This window comes from Lynx canadensis, chromosome E3 (genome assembly GCF_007474595.2).
Source record: "Lynx canadensis isolate LIC74 chromosome E3, mLynCan4.pri.v2, whole genome shotgun sequence".
Classification (NCBI taxonomy): domain Eukaryota; kingdom Metazoa; phylum Chordata; class Mammalia; order Carnivora; family Felidae; genus Lynx; species Lynx canadensis.
The window spans coordinates 33,145,300-33,162,385 of NC_044318.1; the positions used below are offsets into that span (position 1 = coordinate 33,145,300).

At 53.2% G+C, this 17,086-nt stretch overlaps 2 long non-coding RNA genes across 3 annotated transcripts; one reads left to right on the top strand and one right to left on the bottom strand.

Moving 5' to 3' along the window:
- Positions 1–1,165: 1,165 nt before the first annotated feature.
- On the top strand, positions 1,166–5,199 carry LOC115504462. Of its 2 annotated transcripts, XR_003965703.1 has the most exons (4): positions 1,166–1,507; positions 2,259–2,475; positions 3,805–3,963; positions 4,319–5,199. It is a non-coding gene; the product is annotated as an uncharacterized LOC115504462 (long non-coding RNA). The 2 variants fall into 2 exon arrangements; XR_003965702.1 differs by having other exon boundaries at positions 3,805–5,199.
- A 1,258-nt stretch (positions 5,200–6,457) lies between these two features.
- On the bottom strand, positions 6,458–12,248 carry LOC115504461. The gene is made up of 3 exons (XR_003965701.1): positions 12,234–12,248; positions 10,126–10,345; positions 6,458–7,325 (listed from the first exon to the last, which is right to left on the bottom strand). It is a non-coding gene; the product is annotated as an uncharacterized LOC115504461 (long non-coding RNA).
- Positions 12,249–17,086: the final 4,838 nt, after the last annotated feature.

Sequence of the window (17,086 nt, forward strand, 5' to 3'; positions counted from 1 at the left end):
TCTGTTAAACCTCCAACTCTCGGTTTCGGCTCAGGTAATGACCTAAGGGTTCGTGGGTTAGAACCCTGCATCCAGCTCCAGACTAACAGCTCAGAGCCTGCTTGGGATTCCTCTCTCCCTCTCTCTCTCAAAATAAATATACAAACTTAAAAAAAAAAAGCAGTGACAATGGTTTTAAGGTATCAATCACAAATGAGATGAACAATCTAAATAGAATGGTCCTTTTTGAGAGAGAGAGAGAGAGAGAGAGAGAGAGAGAGAGGGAGGGAGGGAGAAAGTGAGCGAATGAGCGAGCAGGGGAGAGGGGCAGGAGAGAGAATCTTAAGCAGGCCCCCACACGGGACTCGATCCTATGATCCTGGGATCATGACTTGAAATGAAATCAAGAATTGGAGGCTCAACAGACTGAGCCACCCAGGCGCCCCCTAAAAAGAATGGTTCTTACGTATGAGGAAGCTAGCGTAAGACAGTAAGTTAGGTCAAATATATATGTCGGTCAAGGAGCATGGACCCGGACTTGATTCTATTAGCTGCTGAAGAGCCCTAAGCAGAACAGGGACAATTATTTTGGTGGCCGTAGAGAGTAGACTTAGGGGAACATGACTGGGGGCAGGTCGACGAAATGCGGAATGTCTGAAATACGGCATTGAAAACGGGACAGGTTCTGTAACTGTGTAGGAGGTAAATTTTGTGTTTGGGTGGACAAGAAGGAAGAAGGCGACTCAAGCCTCCCTCTGCCACTACGTTCAGCTTGCCGGGTTTTTCGCAGGTGCTCAACGTAGTGACAGTTAATCAATGACTACGGTTCCCATAGGCCTTAGTGCGGCGTCGCCTGCATTTCCCGGAGGGCTGTGCGAGGCTCGCTCCGGCCCTGAGCGTCCGTGGAAAAGGTAAACAGGCGGGGATGTGCTCCCTGCCGTTGCTTCATAACCAAGTTTCCCATTCTCCTTTCCTCCTCTATCCCTCTTCTCTGTCTCTCGCTCCTCTGTCCACGGGCTTCAGGAGCTCAAATACTCGGGGTTTGTCTCCTTTAGCAACAGTTCGGTGCTACCGGTTCGGTGCCGCGCGACCGGAAGCGGAGTGCACCCGGGGCCCTCTGGGAACTGTAGTTCTGTCTTTCCATGGCTTCTCTCCGGCGTAAGGGCTCCGTCTCCTCGGACCCAAGACCAAGGCCTGGGTGGCAGGGACACGTGACCTGTCTGTTTGGAAGCTGTGGGGACTGTTCCTCAGGCCCAGACCGCCGACGGTTGTAGAGCCCACGAGCCCGGCCCGTCTCCGCGGTGAACGGCTCGCCGAAGAGGCCTCTGGGAATTGTAGTTGGGGGGGGGGGGAGTCGCGCCAGTGCGCGAGGTCCGAGCTGCGACCGTTACTCGCCTCCGCGGTCGGAGAGAGCTCGGGGGTCGCAGCCACACCCGCCCTTCCGACAGAGAAGGCTTTGCCTCGGCTTTCGGGAGCCCAGGCAGGAGGGCGGCCGCAAGGCGGGGTGTCGGCCTTGGCTCAGGGGAAGGTAGCTGTCAGACGTGGTGCGGAGGGTCGCGCAGTGGGTTGTAGCGTCGCGCAGTGGGTCGTAGCGATGAGAGCGGCATGAGAGCGTGGCCTCGGGGGAGCAGTTAGTCCAGTCTCTCCTGCTAGAGAAGGAGGGACCGAAGCCCAGAGAGAGTCCACGATTTGCCCCAGAGCGAGGGTCAGGCCCTTGTCTGTGTGCTCACGCTTCCCTTTCGAGCACGGAGCGCCGTACCTGGCACAGAACTGGCGCCCAAACGTCTGTTAAGTGGCATTTCGTTGTAAGAACAGGCAGCTGAAACTCTTTTAACAAATTACAAGATTAAAAAATAATTTTTTTTTAAAAAGAGGGAAGTGGACCTATAGATGAGACTCATCAGCCAAATGCAACCTCTAAACTTTATTCGGATCATGGGTCTAACAACCAATTGTGCAATTTTTAAAAATCCGGGAAATGTGAACATTGATGGGCGATATGAGTCACTGTTTAAAAAGTTCAGCTGTTAGGGTTATGCTTTAAAAAGGAAAAGTGTCTTAGAGACACATACTGCAGATTTTACGAGTTAAACGATGTCTGAGATTCGCTTGAAAGATACCCAGTGTGGCCAGCGAGGGTAGACAAGAATGGCAGAAAATAAAGAGCTATGAAAACTGGGTGAGGGATACTAGAGAGGGTGTCGTACTGTTTTATTCTCTGTAGTGATATTGAAAAGGACCATAATCGAGGGGTTTTATTTAATTCTACTGTGTTTCAGAAAGTTTCTTAAATAAGACGCTCAGGGAGAGTTTGTCTGAAACGAACCCTCCCACGGCACAAGTGAGCCTCCCTGGGGACTTCTCCAGTCAAGAATGACCACAGCAGTGACGGGGGGCTGTGTCCCAGTGCCTCGGGATCCTTCAGAAGCAGGACAGGATTCTGACCTTGAAGGTGGAAGCAGAGGACCACTCGTAGGGGAAAGACTATGCTGCCAGGTAATCAGCCTCCCAGCCAGGAGCTGGCCTGTCCGCACTTCAGAGAGTTCTAGACCCGGGAGGCTTGGGACCCCACCCGATTCTGCGATGGCTCTAGGAGCCCCCGCCGGTGACTGAGGACACAGGGACAGTCTGCAAGTTGCCCATCCTGGAGCTGCTGGTGCTTGAGCAGCTCTTGGCCATTCTGCCCAGAGGCAGTAGGGCTGGGGCGGGGAGGGCACTCCTGGGCGACCAAGAGGAGGTGGGAGTCGTGTGTAGGGTTCCAGTGAGAAAATGACCCAGGCCAGCAGGTAGACGAGAGAACTAACTTCTGAAGATAGGGAGGGGTAGGTCTTCCAAAAGAAAATGAAGGCCACGTCTGTTTTGACCCTACACCGTGTCTCTGTGTTCCTCTTCTCTCTTCCTGGTACCTTTGAGGATCAAGTTCAATCACTTGATGGAATGAAAAACATAGGATCATTTCCTAGGTTTGTTTGTTTGTTTTTCCTGACATTCTGATTCTCATTCTTACCAAGATGTGCATCGTTTAAGTCATTATTTAAACCACTGAAATTCGAATCATTCTCTATGGAGACTAAAAGACATATTCTTCTATCACAACACACAGTCACGTGCATGTTTCACATTTCTGGCTGAGCTGCCCAATCCCAGAGCTCCTTAGCCGCTGTGTTCTTGAAACTTCAAAGGAAGGACTTCACCGTATCCCTTCTGTATACCTTCTTGCTGAAAGGCCAGCAAAGACTTTTTTTAGAAAACTTGTTATCTCTGGAGACAACTAAATGCAAAGTTTGGAAAATTCTCCAGCTCAGCAGACGCCTTGGCTTCACCCTCGTAAGAAACCCTGAGTGAGAACTGCTCAGCTCAACTAGAAGCCACTGGAGAGAAGTTAGGTTGGATTCAGAAAAACTGGAACTTCTGGGGGGCGCCTGGGGGGCTCAGTCAGTTAAGTATCCGACTTTGGCTCAGGTCACGATCTTGCAGTTCATGAGTTTGAGCCCGATGTCGGGCTCCGTGCTGCCAGCTTGGAGCCTGGAGCCTGCTTCAGATTCTGTGTCTCCCTCTCTCTCCCCCTACCCCACTCATGCTCTGTATGTGTGTGTGTCTCTCTCTCAAAAATAAACATTAAAAAAATTAAAAAGAGGGGTGCCTGGCTGGCTCAGTTGGAAAACGTGTGACTCTTGATCTCAGCGTTGTAAGTTCAAGCCCCGTGTTGGGCGTGGAGATTACTTAAATAAAATCTTTTTTAAAAAATACACTGGAGGAAAAGGTCTAACAAAACATTCTCTTAAAAAAAAAAGAAAAGCAAGTAACTACCTTTATTTCCTTTAGAGCTCCCACTCTTCTTACTGGTCTCCAGGACAGGAGGTTTGCCAGGGGGAGACGGCTCCCCACGCCCAGCAGAGGAATCAGCACACTTGAGCCCCAGTTCGAACGTGGATCTTGGGAGCTCCGTGCCAGTGATAGGAGGCGGCATCCCCTGGGGAGCAGGTCAGAGTCTTTGATGTTTTCCCTGGGCACTCCTGTGTTGAAAAACAGGACAAAACACACAGCGTCCAGACCTGTGCTGGGAGTTGAGTGTGATCATCCACCTGGCATGAGACCTTAAGTCCAGGACTCAGCGAGGTCCTGAGGTCATTGGAGCACAGCAGAGAATGTCCGGTCATCCCCCAGTGCCCCAACCACAGCAGCGTGGCCTTCCATTTCCTGAAGAGTTACGACGGACACGCTATCGGGCTGTTTTGAATTCTGGTGTGGTAGCATTTTAGCTACACGGCACTCCATGGTATGGCTCATGGAGACCTTTATTGACGGTAATAGCACCTTTCTTCTTTCCATCATGTAGCCTCTACTCAACATTTGAAGGGAACCCAGCAGATCCAGCCACCCTGGGTGTATGGAAGGGAGGCCTGCTCTGGAGAAAGGCAGGCAGTTGGGAATCAAAGAGAACGACCCAACAAAGCATCCATCCCAGCCAGAAGGAGAAGCAGGCAGGGTGGAGGGGCTGGACGCACTCCTGTCCCTTACTTCAGAGAAGAGTCATGACATCACCGTTCATTTGCCCCGAAATCTCAGAACTCAGCACGTTGCTTTGTACCGGGACTGTTAAGTGCTCATTGCAAAGCCAAATACCACCGCTAGGGGGCTACTGCCTTCGATCGGCCGCGCGTCCTGATCTTTGCCTGAGCAGGAGGGACGGAGAGGGGACTTCACAGGTTTGGACACGTCCGTGGACGCCCACGTCAGGAGAACATCACACCCCGTCCTGTGGAAGTGTGGTTTGATTGGAAAGCTCCCACACTGAAATAAGTGACACACTGGACAGCTTCTAGAGTCTCCTGTCACCATTGGGATCCGTGGGACACGGTATTAGAGGAGGCCAGACTCCCGCATGACATTCCTCTGGTGCCCACCAGAATGGATGGATGGGGGGTGTTCAGGTATTGAAATGCTTGTGGACTGGCTGGTAAGCAGCTGCTGGTCTGTGTCCCCAAGTGACCTCCCGGCCTCCTTGGCACCCCAGCGACTCCTCCCTGACCCTCGGGACCTTTCTAGGGTCAGGCATCTAATGGTCATCACTCGGTGCTACAAGAGGCCCCTGGGTCTCCAGATGAGATCATGACCTGAGCCGAAGTCAAGATGCTTAACGGAGCCCCCCAGGGTCTCCTTGTAACCTTTTTAAAAAATACACGATTGGGGCCCCAGGGTGGCTCCATCGGTTGAGCATCCAACTTTGGCTCAAGTCATGATCTCACGGTTTATGGGTTCGAGCCCCGCATCGGGCTCTGTGCTGACAGCTAGGAGCCTGGAGCCTGCTTTGGATTCTGGGTCTCCCTCTCTCTTTCTCTGCCCCTCCCCCACTCATGCTCTGTCTCTCTCACTGTCAAAAATAAATAAACGTTAAAAAAATTTTTTTAATTAAAATATAAAAAAATATATGATCATTAACTAACTGGAACGTAAATAAAAATTTGGAAGAAAAAAATGGATGATCAGTAATTTTCTATAACTTTATTTATCATTGCTGTATCATATGTCATCATTTATTCAATCTATCCCCCATGGCAGGTGTGTGTTTTACTTCCACGGCCTTTCTCTGCAGAGCAAACAGGTAATATTTGGATTTTCCACAGATAATTACAGACGGTGGCCCGAGGAGTAAGGACGAGGCGTTCAGCTCATGTCGGGAACTTGTTGAAAGCAGAACCCACAGGTGACTTCACAGGTACCAGAGCTGGGAGACACCTCGGAATGTTCCAGTACCTTAGACCAGCATTAGGGAACCTTCAGATGGGAGGCCAAGCAGCTGCCCCGCCCAAAAAAAGAATTTCAAGCAGGAGAGAGAAGCAGCAACCATGACAATGACAAAAGTGACCCACACTGCAGGCCAGGTGAGTGCCTTGTTCCGAGTCAGAAATGTTGTGCAGAGACCCCATACATGGAACATGCGTGGCCACAGTTTCTGGGCAGACCCAGCCCTCATTCGGCATCAGCCCGCACGGGAGAGGACCCTGGACCACTCCAAGTCGGCCACTCCTTCAGGAGGCCCCGTCCCCAAACACGGGCTTCGGTGTGGCCCTGCAGCCAGCCGGGTTAGTGCTCCCCGGGCGTGGAAGGGCACAGGGAGCTGGCCTGGGCAGCGGCTTGTCACCCAGCCGCTCCGCTGTCACCTCGGCCACCCAGTCTCCACTTCAGCCCCCTCTTGGGCCGCTTTTCTCTTTTCTGTCCTTCTGCCTTTTCAAAAAAGTGATAATACACTTACTCTCTTCCCAACAAAAGTAATACATGTCTGTAACAGAACTTTTTATTTTTATTTTTTTAATCTTTATTTATTTTTGAGAGAGAGAGAGCAAGCGTAGGGGAGGGGCAGAGAGAGAGGGAGACACAGAATCTGAAACAGGCTTCAGGCTCTGAGCTGTCAGCACAGAGCCCGACGCGGCGCTTGAGCCGTGAGATCATGACCTGAGCTGAAGTTGGACACTTAACCGACAGCCACCCAGGCGCCCCTGTGACAGAAAATGTTAAATACATCTGAACAAAATGAAGAAAAGAAGAAAATTAGTCATCTGTAACATTGACTGTCCTTGCAGCATTTGTTTCTAAGCCTCCATACACATTTTGTCCAGTATTCAGATTTCTCTAAAAAAAAGGGCAAAAAACAGGCTGGGAACCTCCTGGGGGCCCCAGCTACCTGCCTCCGGGACTTCACCTTACCTGCCTTTCAGGGTGGGAACCAAGACAGGACGAAGGCAATACCTCTCTCGGCCACAGGAGGGGGGTGTTTGCTCATGCACGTCCTGTGCTTTCTGCTCGGGTCCAGAGCTGGCAGCTGCCGGCTCCCGTCGAAGGCACCGCAGTCGGTCCTCGATTGATGGCTCCTACTGCTCACGGCATCTCTTGGAAACCTTCTTGGTCCACGAGGGGCAGAAGGACAGAAGTCACTGTTTCGCCACATCTGCCTGAATCCTCGGAATCCTCGGACAGCTCTCTCCTCGCTGTCGCAGCCTGGGGCTGCCCAGGAAAGGGGTGAACCACCAGCCTCCTGGGGTCATCTCCACGCTTACCCCCCTTCACGGTTTCCCATCGTCCTCGGTCCTCCCGCGCTGTTGGCTCGCACACACTACGCTGGCGGCCTTCGCGCCCCTCTGCCTCTGCTCCATCGCACGGCACACCTTCCCGCGTGTTCCTCTCTGCACCCCAGGCTGATGCTTCCTCTTTCGGGTCTTGGCCGGCCCGTTGCTTCTTCCCAGAAGTCACTCTCGGCCCTGCGAGTCTGGGCTACGCGATTCTCCTCCGTGCTTCCGCGTGCTTCCCTTCCAAAACCCATAGCGTGCTGGATCGTCCACCGCCCCCTAGAACCAACGGAAGCAACGTGAGGGCCGGGGCCATGTCCGTCTTGCTCGCTGGCATCCCCGGCGCCTGGGGCTCCGTGGGGCTCCGTACGAGTTCGCTGGATGGATGAAGGAGTGAGCGAGTGTGCCTTTCCCCGTTCCCTGAAGTAGAGTCTGCAGACGCCAGTCCTCGTCCCTCCTTCCGTCCCCCTCCCCCCAGGTCACCAGGTACCGCTCCGGTCCCCTGTGTCTGTGGAAACGCAGCCCGAGGAAGATGCAGTGCTGAAGGGCAGCTGACTGCCCGTGGCGGCGGGGAGACAGAGGCGCGAGGAGCGGGACACCCCTGGTGTCAGACCCGGCTCTGCCACTTCCCGGCTGTGCCCGTGCCTCATTTTCCTTATTTACAAGGTGGTGCTGACGGTACCGGGCTTGCAGGGCTGCTCCGAGAAGTCGAATGCTAGCCTGGCCGGCGGCCGGCAGTCACGAAGTCAGACCCGTGCCTCCGTCTCCCGAGGCACCCCCCCCCCCGCCCGCTATGTCCGAGGCACTACCCTTTTCCCGATTCCCTTCTCCTTTCCCCACGGTCACCCACACCGCTTGTCACTGACACCTCCCCGTCCCGTGTCCTTTATCCCCAGCACGGGTAATAGCACCAGGCGCAGCACAGACAGGATGCAGAAAGGGTGCCTGTGGTGTGGCTGGACGGGTGGAGGGACGAGTGAACCAGTCACAGCAGCGCCTCTGGGATGCATTCACCGGTGGTGGTACATGTGATGATGGTCACCAGTGGACGAGTGGCCGCCTGCCTGCCGGATGACACCAGGGACAGGTGGGGCTTATGTGAAGGCAGGCTGCCAGCCACACCCTCATGAGTCCACGGGAAGAACAGAAAAGGTGGCACCACCCTTGACTGAATGGCCAGGAAGGAGGAGGGGCGATGAGGAAACATCGCAGCCATGTGGAAAGGAGAAACACGGAGCCCCAGAGCCCTGGTTCTTCTCTTCTGCTCAGCGTTGTGGACCCCAAGGACGACACATGCGCAACTGACCCTGAGCAAACAGTCCTACAGGTGTCTGCATTCCTTACAGAGAGATGGTCTGTGGGCCCACCGCTGGGGCTAAAAGTTCAAGTTCCAGCCAAATCCTTCTCTAGGTTGGTTCCTTCCTTCCTTCCTTCCTTCTTTCCTTCCTTTCTTTCTTCCTTTCTTTCTTTCTCTTTCTTTCTTTCTTTCTTTCTTTCTTTCTTTCTTTCTTTCTTTCTTTCTTTCTTTTTAATGTTTATTTATTTTGGAGAAAGCACAAGCGGGGAAGAGGCAGAGAGAGAGGGAGGGAGACACAGAGTCTGACGCAGGCTCCAGGCTCAGAGCTGCCAGCACAGAGCCCGACTCGGGGCTCGAACTCACGGACCTCGAGATCATGACATGAGCCGAAGTTGGACGCTTAACCAACTGAACCCCCCCAGGCGCCCCTCTAGATTCCTTTCATGGTGCTTTTCTCTGATATGAACATTTTCTGTGCGGCAGCCCCCTGTGGGCCCCCGTGAGCTCCCTCATTCATTCCGAGGAGCGCCAGCCAGGATCTTAGGGGGATGAAGAAAGGCTGACTTCTCCTCAGATGATCATGGCCCTCGATTCACTGCATTTGAAAGATTTTGCTCCCGAAGGGCTCATCTGCTGTAGGGCGAGGTCTGTGCTTTCTCAGAGCATCGCTCCTCTGCTCGCAGAGGCCAGTTTCTCCCGCGTGACACTCGGGAGGTTGGCCTGACGTGGCTTGGGCTCTATGTGTCCTGCGCGCCCCTCCCCTGTGACTTTCTCGTCTCTGAGAGCTGCTCGCCTCTGAGAGCTGCTCGCCTCCTCCTGAGGGTTTTCCTCCGTGGCTGCCATTCACAGAGACTCTCTGTGGGATGGATTAGGAGATGAATGGAAATTTTCTCTTATTCATAATAATAGTCAGAGATTTCCTCTGTACGAATTCTTTGACATCCTGCCAGAATCCTGCCCAGATGCGCGGCCACGCGTATCCTCCCAGCAGAGCGAGGTTTGGGCTTCGTGGTTTCCCAAAGCAATGCCTTTATCAGCGTAAAGCCTCTCGGGAGCGGCAGCACCCCCTTCGAGGGTGGCCCCGTGGTTCTGCTGTGGCAGGAAGGCTGAGTGTTGAAGTCGACAGGATGTCCTCAGTCCTGGCCTCATACTGTGATGACACCATAGGAAATGAAACTGTCACAAGTCCCCATTTCCATGGGGCAGGCACCCGGGTGGCTCAGTCGGTTAAGCGTCTGACTCTTGGTTTCAGCTCAGGTCATGAGCTCACGGTTGTGTGAGAGCCCCGTGTTGAGTCCGTGCTGACAGCAGGGAGCTGCTTGGGCTTCTCTCCCCCCTCTCTCTGCCCCTCCCCCGCTTGTGCTCGCTCTCTCGCTCTCTCTCTCTCTCTCTCAAAATAAATAAACTTTAAAAAAAAACAACAAAACACCAAGGTCCCCATTTCCAAGAAACAAAGCTCTGTGACTGCACCAACCTCCCGGCCTCTGGCTGTCTCCTCTGGTGATGGCTGAGCTAGAGAAGGCGCTGCGGCTTGAAGCCTTTCTTTCGCAAGGGGGTGATGGGCCAGCTGCATTCTGAGCGCCCGTGGTCACGGCCCATGTCACGGGTCCCCCCGGAGTGCAGGCCTCCCCAGTGCTCTGAATTTGCCCACCCTCCTGTCCTGGCCCAAAGCCCACCTCTTCCCTGAAGCCCTCCCGGGACTCTGCAGGCCTGCAGTTAGACTCCCCGCTCCGTGCTTCCATAAGAATTCACGGCCCACAAAATGCCCTAGCCAGCACTCACGCGGTGTTCTAGGCCTTCGTGACCTTTCTAGGCCTTCTCCTTCTCAAACAGACTTAAAGGAAGCTCTGTGAGGAAGAACCGCGTCTCGTCCTTGGTATTCTCCGTGGCTCCTCTGAGCACCGCAGGACTTGGGGTGGAGACTGGCTGTGGCTGTGGACGCTACGGTCCAAGAGGACGGGCTCGCCGCTCAGCGAGGTCGTGGGTGGAGGCACACCTGTGACTGAAGACGTGGCCTGCCTTCTCTGGGACGGTGGCCGGCTCGTGCAGAGGTGACCTTGTCCTTGCTGCCACCCCTTCCCCCCGCCCCCCCCAGCCCCAGGCAGCCTTGCCACATTCACCCCGATACCCAGAAGCTGGCCGTTGCTTCATCCCCGTTGCCTCTGCCGCTGCCTGGGCGTGCCGTTGGGAGGAGGAGGCAGGGAACAAGCAAGAAACGGGTATGGTCGTGAAGCCGCCCGCGCAGTGTCCTGGTTAAGTACGGCAGGCGTAGGGACCAGCTCTCAATATGAACTTGTAGCTCTTTGAGGGCAAGGCCTATGTCTGAAGCAGCTCTGTGTTCACAGTGCCTGGCTTAGCACCTGGCACATAGTAAGGCTTCACCTGGCGTGGAGCGGGCAGGTGCTCCCGTAGTTACCGGCAGCCAGGGAGTTCGTGAAGGTAACAGAACGGATGTTAGTGACCGTCCTGAAGTACCCCCTCCTCCGAGCCCCCCAACCCTCAACGAGTGCCTCCTCCCCTTGGCATATGGCGAAGGCCTGGGTCCCAAGCACAGAACGCACCCAGCGCCCCTTTTCTTTCGTTAGCTGCAGAGTCCCTGCCTCCCCCGTGGACAAGGGACAAACCCTGTGTGCACATGCAGGGTTTCGTATAGCCTCGGAGCTCTCTTCTGCTTTCGTTTAAAGCTAGTAAGTTAGAAATGTTGTTGGCCAGATCATAAGAGCTAGTCCCAGATGCTGGCCATGCTCATGGAACCCGCATCTCCTGGGAGCCCGGGCTGCTTCTAAACTGCTGGACCCCGAAGCCGGTGGAGATGTGAGCATGCCACTGAGGGTTAAGGAGAGAAAGAAAAAGAAAGGGAGGGCCCTTGCCGGCCACCCCTCTATCTGTTGCCAGGGGCCTTTGCGCTCACGCGATTGTCCCGGGGCGGGAGCACAGCCGCCGCCAGGGGTCTCCAGGCTTGGAAGCTTGGAGCTGGAATGTCATTTCCAGATTTCCAGTGGGTCTCTGGAGTACTCTCTCAAATAACTCCCCTGATGACCATCCCAGCGCTCGACCGGATAGAAATTCATGCAGGCAGGTAGAAGGGATGGAAATGGCTAATCAAGTGAAGGCATTGGGGGTGCAGGACGCTGGAGGGGCAGGTGACTCTAAGCTCAGTGCCCCCGGGGAACTGGCGAAGCTGCTCCAGAGGCTTCTAGAAAACGCTCGAGAAACCAGGTCTAGAAAGAAAGCCATAAAGGGCTTCATGATACGTAAAGGCCCCCCGTTTCCCTGCTGCCCCCCACCCCGTGGAGGACACCAATGGAGCCCCGCTTCCAGAAAGGCCAAGCCAGGCTCTTGGTCGCTTGCTCAGCAGCCGGTTCTCCTCACTGGGCCTCGGAGACACTGGGCGCGAGCGTGAGGCTCTCAGGGTAACAGCGGCCACCCTGCATCTAGTGCCCGCACTGCCAAGGGCTTCAGGCACAATGTCTCTCATGACCCCCCAACAGCCCTGGGAAATAGGATGTTCCTGTCCTGGCGCTAGAATGAAGAAAGGAACTTAGGTTAAATAATTCACCCAACAGCACGCAGCTGCTAAGTGGAGGGGCAGAGGCTCAAATCCGGGTCTGCCCCTCAGTGCCTGAAGGTTCTATGTGGCCCGTTGTGGGATTGTTCCTTGTGTCACTGGAATCACCAGCCCGCTTTCTGCCCCTGTTGTGTGGCCGCATCGAAGTGGCCCTCCGTCCACAATCCCTTCTGCAGCCTGTCAGAGCCAGAAAATGGCCTCTAAGAGACCAAGTCTAGTAGGTACTGAACCTCCCGATGCCGGTGACAGCCACATTCGCGAGAGACCTCCCACTTCCTGCCGGCAGTCACTGGAATTTCTGCTTTGGGGGATTTGGGGAGACACTCAAGTCACGCAGACACAAGAATCTATGATTCTGCTCTCGATGCTGCGAGTCAGGGAAGCAGGCCGAGCCTCTAGAGCAGGAACGAGTTAGGTCTGCGCAGCCGTGTCTGGGCCTCAGCTGGAGCGGCCCAGGTGGCTGCATTTGGCTAAGGTGGCCGGACTGTGGCCCGAGTTCGGGGACCTTGGTTCTGTCTGCCAGCCGGATTCCTCCTCTTCGTGTGGCATCCACCGGAGTGGGGCCAAAATGTCCAAAATGGCCTTTTCACTCTTGTGTCCGGGGCTTCCGTGTTCTCCCTTGTGGCCTCTCTCTTCACAGAGTGACTGAATCTTCACACAGCGTTGCTCCGGGCTCCACAAACCCGCGATCCACGCTCTTTGGTGCCACCGAACCGGACTTGCCCCACGTCCCTTCTGCAGGGGCGCTGCTGCCTCGGGGCTGTGTTGTATCACATGACCCTGCCTCCTCGCCCCTCCCCCCTACAGGTCATCGGACCAGGACCCAGTAGAGGCTGGCCAATGACATTCGAAGTCCCCTGGCTGGCTCAAAAATTCGAGGAATGCCAGTTAGACCAATCAGGTTCCCCTTTGGGGACATTGGCACCAAAAAATCAGACAGTATCGTCACAGTGCGTGACAGGATGTCGTGAGGACCAGTGGGGCCTGGATGGACCAATGTGCTGGCCAGGATTAAACTGAAGAAGAAACTCGGGACATAGAAGAGAAACAGGCTGACACAAGAGAACGTACTGAGCGTGGAGGGAACCACGAGCCTGATACTGGTGAGGGGAGAAAGGAGGGACTCGCCAGAGCAGAGCCGAGACCTGTGAGAGGCCGAGGAGGAAGCCAGCCCCAGGGCACCCCAGTGCCTTCTGGTCCCCAGGCCCTGCCTGGCCGTGTGTGTTCTGGCAGCAAGCCCGTTACTTACTCCCTTGGCTGTCAGGTGGCTTTGAGGTGGGCATGTGACTTAGTTCTGCGAATAAAAATTATGAGGAAATGGCTTGAGGACCTTCTGGGAAGAAATTTGCTTTTTGATTAAAGGGAGGATGGTGAAGAGGCCTGTCCCTCCTTCCTGCCTTGAACATGGATGTCGGAGGACAGGATACTTAGGACTGTAGCCGCCATCTTGAGACCCCGAGGCAACCAGACCAAAGGAAAAAGCCAACATACCAAGGTTGGCCTAGCAGACAGACAAAAAGAGCCTGGGTCCTTGATGATATCGTTGAGCCACTATACCTATCCTGGAACCACCGACTTCCAGTCTTATTGATATATTAATTAAGTGTCCTTATTTTCTAAGAAGATTTCTGCTATTTGGAACTAAGGCATTCTTAACCAGTATAGCAGTCTTCTGAACCCGCCCGTCATCAACTCCTTTGAGCACCATGGTTCTTGGTTTAGATCCAAATGGAAACCCACCCCAAACTTAGCCAGTGGAAAACGTACTTACATGGTAGGAAATACAGGTCAAGATTTCTCACAGCCTATAGAGCAATTCTAGCACTTAGTCCCAAATCCCAGGGCCTGCTGGACACAAATGAGGAAAGATAGACTCAGGAAAGATCTAGATACATGGCGATGAGTCTTCTTCTAAAATGGGGCTCAGTGATGAATTTGGAGATGAACAAGTTCAGTGGAGGGAGAGAGGGAGAGCCTAAGCATGGGCCAGAAAGCCATGGAAAGCACATGGAGGGAGCAGCGAGCTTGAACGGGCAAATGGCAGTGGGTCAGATCACTTCTGCAGGAGGCCAGGGTGCACAGCAGGATTTTCTAAGTGCCAAGTACTAGCTGGGAGGGGCTTATGGCAACTGGAACTAAACTGGGGGGAAACTAGGCATTTTAGCGAACCCTCCTGCCAGCCCTACTGGCATTTTAGATCCTCTGAGGAACAAGATGGCCTGAATTGTGGCCCTTCCCTGTGTGCGGGCGCTGCCCCCCTGCCCCCCACGCTCTTCACTCTGTCTCTTCACCTGTCCCTTTTTCTCCACCATTTCTTCCTGTCTTCTCGGCAAAGCTAGGAGCCAGAAATGCACAAGGCCTGAATCTCTTCTGCTCAGTTGCAGAGTAAAGATAGTGAGAGGCAAGGATGTCTTTAGGAAACATTGGAGCTTCATCTGGGGATCATGTGAGTTAGCTTGAGAGGAGGGAAGCAGTGGGCTGCTAAGAACTAGATGAAACTTTCTTCTGCCCCAACTCTGATCGAGCCGTGGGGCTGGGGCCGGGGTGTGCTTCTTCAACACACCACAAGAAAATGTATGGTCCTTCCTTCCCTTATGAAAGGGAAGCTGAATTCAAGAAGAAGTTGAACTCAAGAACTCTAGGCCTTCCTCTTTCGATTTCCAGTTTCAGATACACAAGAAAGATAAAGGGGCGTCCTCCTCAGACGTTCAGAACTTGAAGAAGTCATCCGTTTGGCATCTCCAGATCATCAGTAGCAGAGGTGTGGCCTATGGAAGGTCATCGAATAAATGGGGCCCAAACACGATGTGTCGCGATGACATTCGAATTTGTGACCGGCAGATTGTGCCGCTAAGCCTCGTTGTGCCACTAAGCCTGTGTACCGCAGGGATCCTCCCCACCGGGGGCCAAAACCAGGCCAACCCTGGTGTTTGTCTGCTGTGTTACTTCATTCATTTAGCAGAAGTGTACTGAATGCCTAGTAGAATTATAAGCCAAGCATATAAAAGCAATGGTACTATTAGGAAAATATGTTACTAAAGACAAAAACAATTCCTGACATAATCAGAGAAAAGAATGGAAGCGCAGGGGTGGATGAAACAAAAAGTTTAACCCCCTCCTTTGATGTGATTGATGCTTCAATGTGATATACTTAGTAAATGCTGACTTCCCCGCCCCACCCCCGGTTGCCCCATACATTGCAAGGGTTTCTCTGAAATCCAGTAAGGAAAAGAACTGAAGGCTTTTCTTCCCTCTTGGTAATCAAGGCTTTTTCTCCAGTATGAATTAGCCTGATTACGGATTAATCACCCTCCCACAGTCTGTACAGCACAAGAGTGTCTTTCCCGTGAATTCTCCAGGGACAAGAAAAGGCTGCATGATCCCTAAATGACTTTCCACATTGATTATACTCACAGGCTTTTCTCCCAAGGATGAATGATCTCGTGTTCAATACGCTCCGTGCTTCCCCTAGATAGTTCTCCATATTCATCACACGTGACCAACTCATGTCCCCACTAAGCTAGCTGACGTCGTCTAAGGACGAGCTCGGGTTGAAGGCTCTCCCTCACCCATTATGCTCGCAGAGCACCTCCCTGCTCTGAGATCCCAGATGTCTAATTAGCTCTGAGCTTCTCAAAGCATTTTCACGGCCATTACGCACATGTGGTTTTTCTCCAGTGTGAATTCTCTGACGTTGAATGAGCTCTGCTTCCCTGAAAGCCCTCACATTTATTGCGTCTGTAGAGTTCCTGTTGTTTGTGAACGAGCTGATTCCGTGTGGTACTAGAATACTGGCAGACGCCTCCCCAGATCAGGATTCTCTGCAAGAGAAATGTTCCAGCATTCAGTAGGACGGGAGCCCCCCACCCCCACCCCCCGTCGTGAAAGTTGCCTGTATTCGTAATGAGGTGTTCTCTCCAATACGGATACTGTAATACTGAATAAATTCTGACCTCTGATCTAAGATCTGGTCACATTTATTTTGGGGTTCTCTCACTTCTAAAAGATACAGGTGGGGGGCACCTGGGTGGCTCAGTCGGTTAAGTGTGCAACTTCAGCTCAGGTCATGATCTCACGGTCCGTGAGTTCAAGCCCCGCATTGGGCTCTGTGCTGACAGCTCAGAGCCTGGAGGCTGCTTCGGATTCTGTGTCTCCCTCTCTCTCTTAAAAATAAATAAACATTAAAAAAAATTTTTTTTAAAGATACAGGTGGAATTGCAAATTATCCCCATATTCATCTCAGTCGTGGGATGGGGTCCCTGATGGTTTTCTGGAAAGTCTCCCTATTCACAGACCTCTCCATGCTCAGGGACCAGGTCGTCCTCCCACGGGCACCTTCTCGCTGCATTCACTTGCGAGTCTACTGCTGCAGAAAGTTCCTGCTTCAGGGCCAAGCTTGCTCGTGGTCACAGCAAATGTAAATACCAACCTTTCTCTCTTAAAGAACCAGAACATGTCTTAGACCGAGAATGAAAGATTTGGGGAGAAAATCGAAGGGCAAAAGTGGCCTTTGGGTGAATTTATAAAATGATGCGTGTGACAGGTGACTGGTTACTTATATTCTCCTTCTCTTTTTTAATGAACCCTATTTTGGTCACACTTGAGAATGTACCCATTAAAAATACCTGCTAGGGGTGCTTGGGTGACTCAGTCGGTTAAGCATCCAACTCTTGGTTTTGGCTCAAGTCATGATCTCACGGTTTGTCAGTTTGAGCCTGAGTTGGGCTCTGTTGCTGACAGCTGGAGCCTACTTGGAATTCTCTCTCTCTCTCTCTCTCTCTCTCTCTCTCTCTCTCTCAGCCCCTCCCCACACCCACGTGTGCGTGCTCTCTCTCTCAGATTAAACTTAAGAAAAAAAACCTCTAGTGACTCAGAGGGAGCACATGGGGACATGTAAGGAGGCTGTTTGTACTGTTCCGGATGCTGTTCGAATGGATGTGTTCACTGTGTGAAGATCCACAAGGAGTAAGCTTAGGATTCACGCATTTTCTATGAGGAAAGTTGAAAGTAACTTTACCGCACCCCTGTGCAGCCGGCAAATGAGCTGTAGGCGGAACTAGGCTTCCATGAAAACTCATTAAAGGATTGGGGCAGGTGGGCTGGAGCAGAAACCTTTTGCCTTTTCCCTGCCTGCCTCGCCCCCCCTTCTTCTCGAGGGTCCTGGAGGTGCCACCT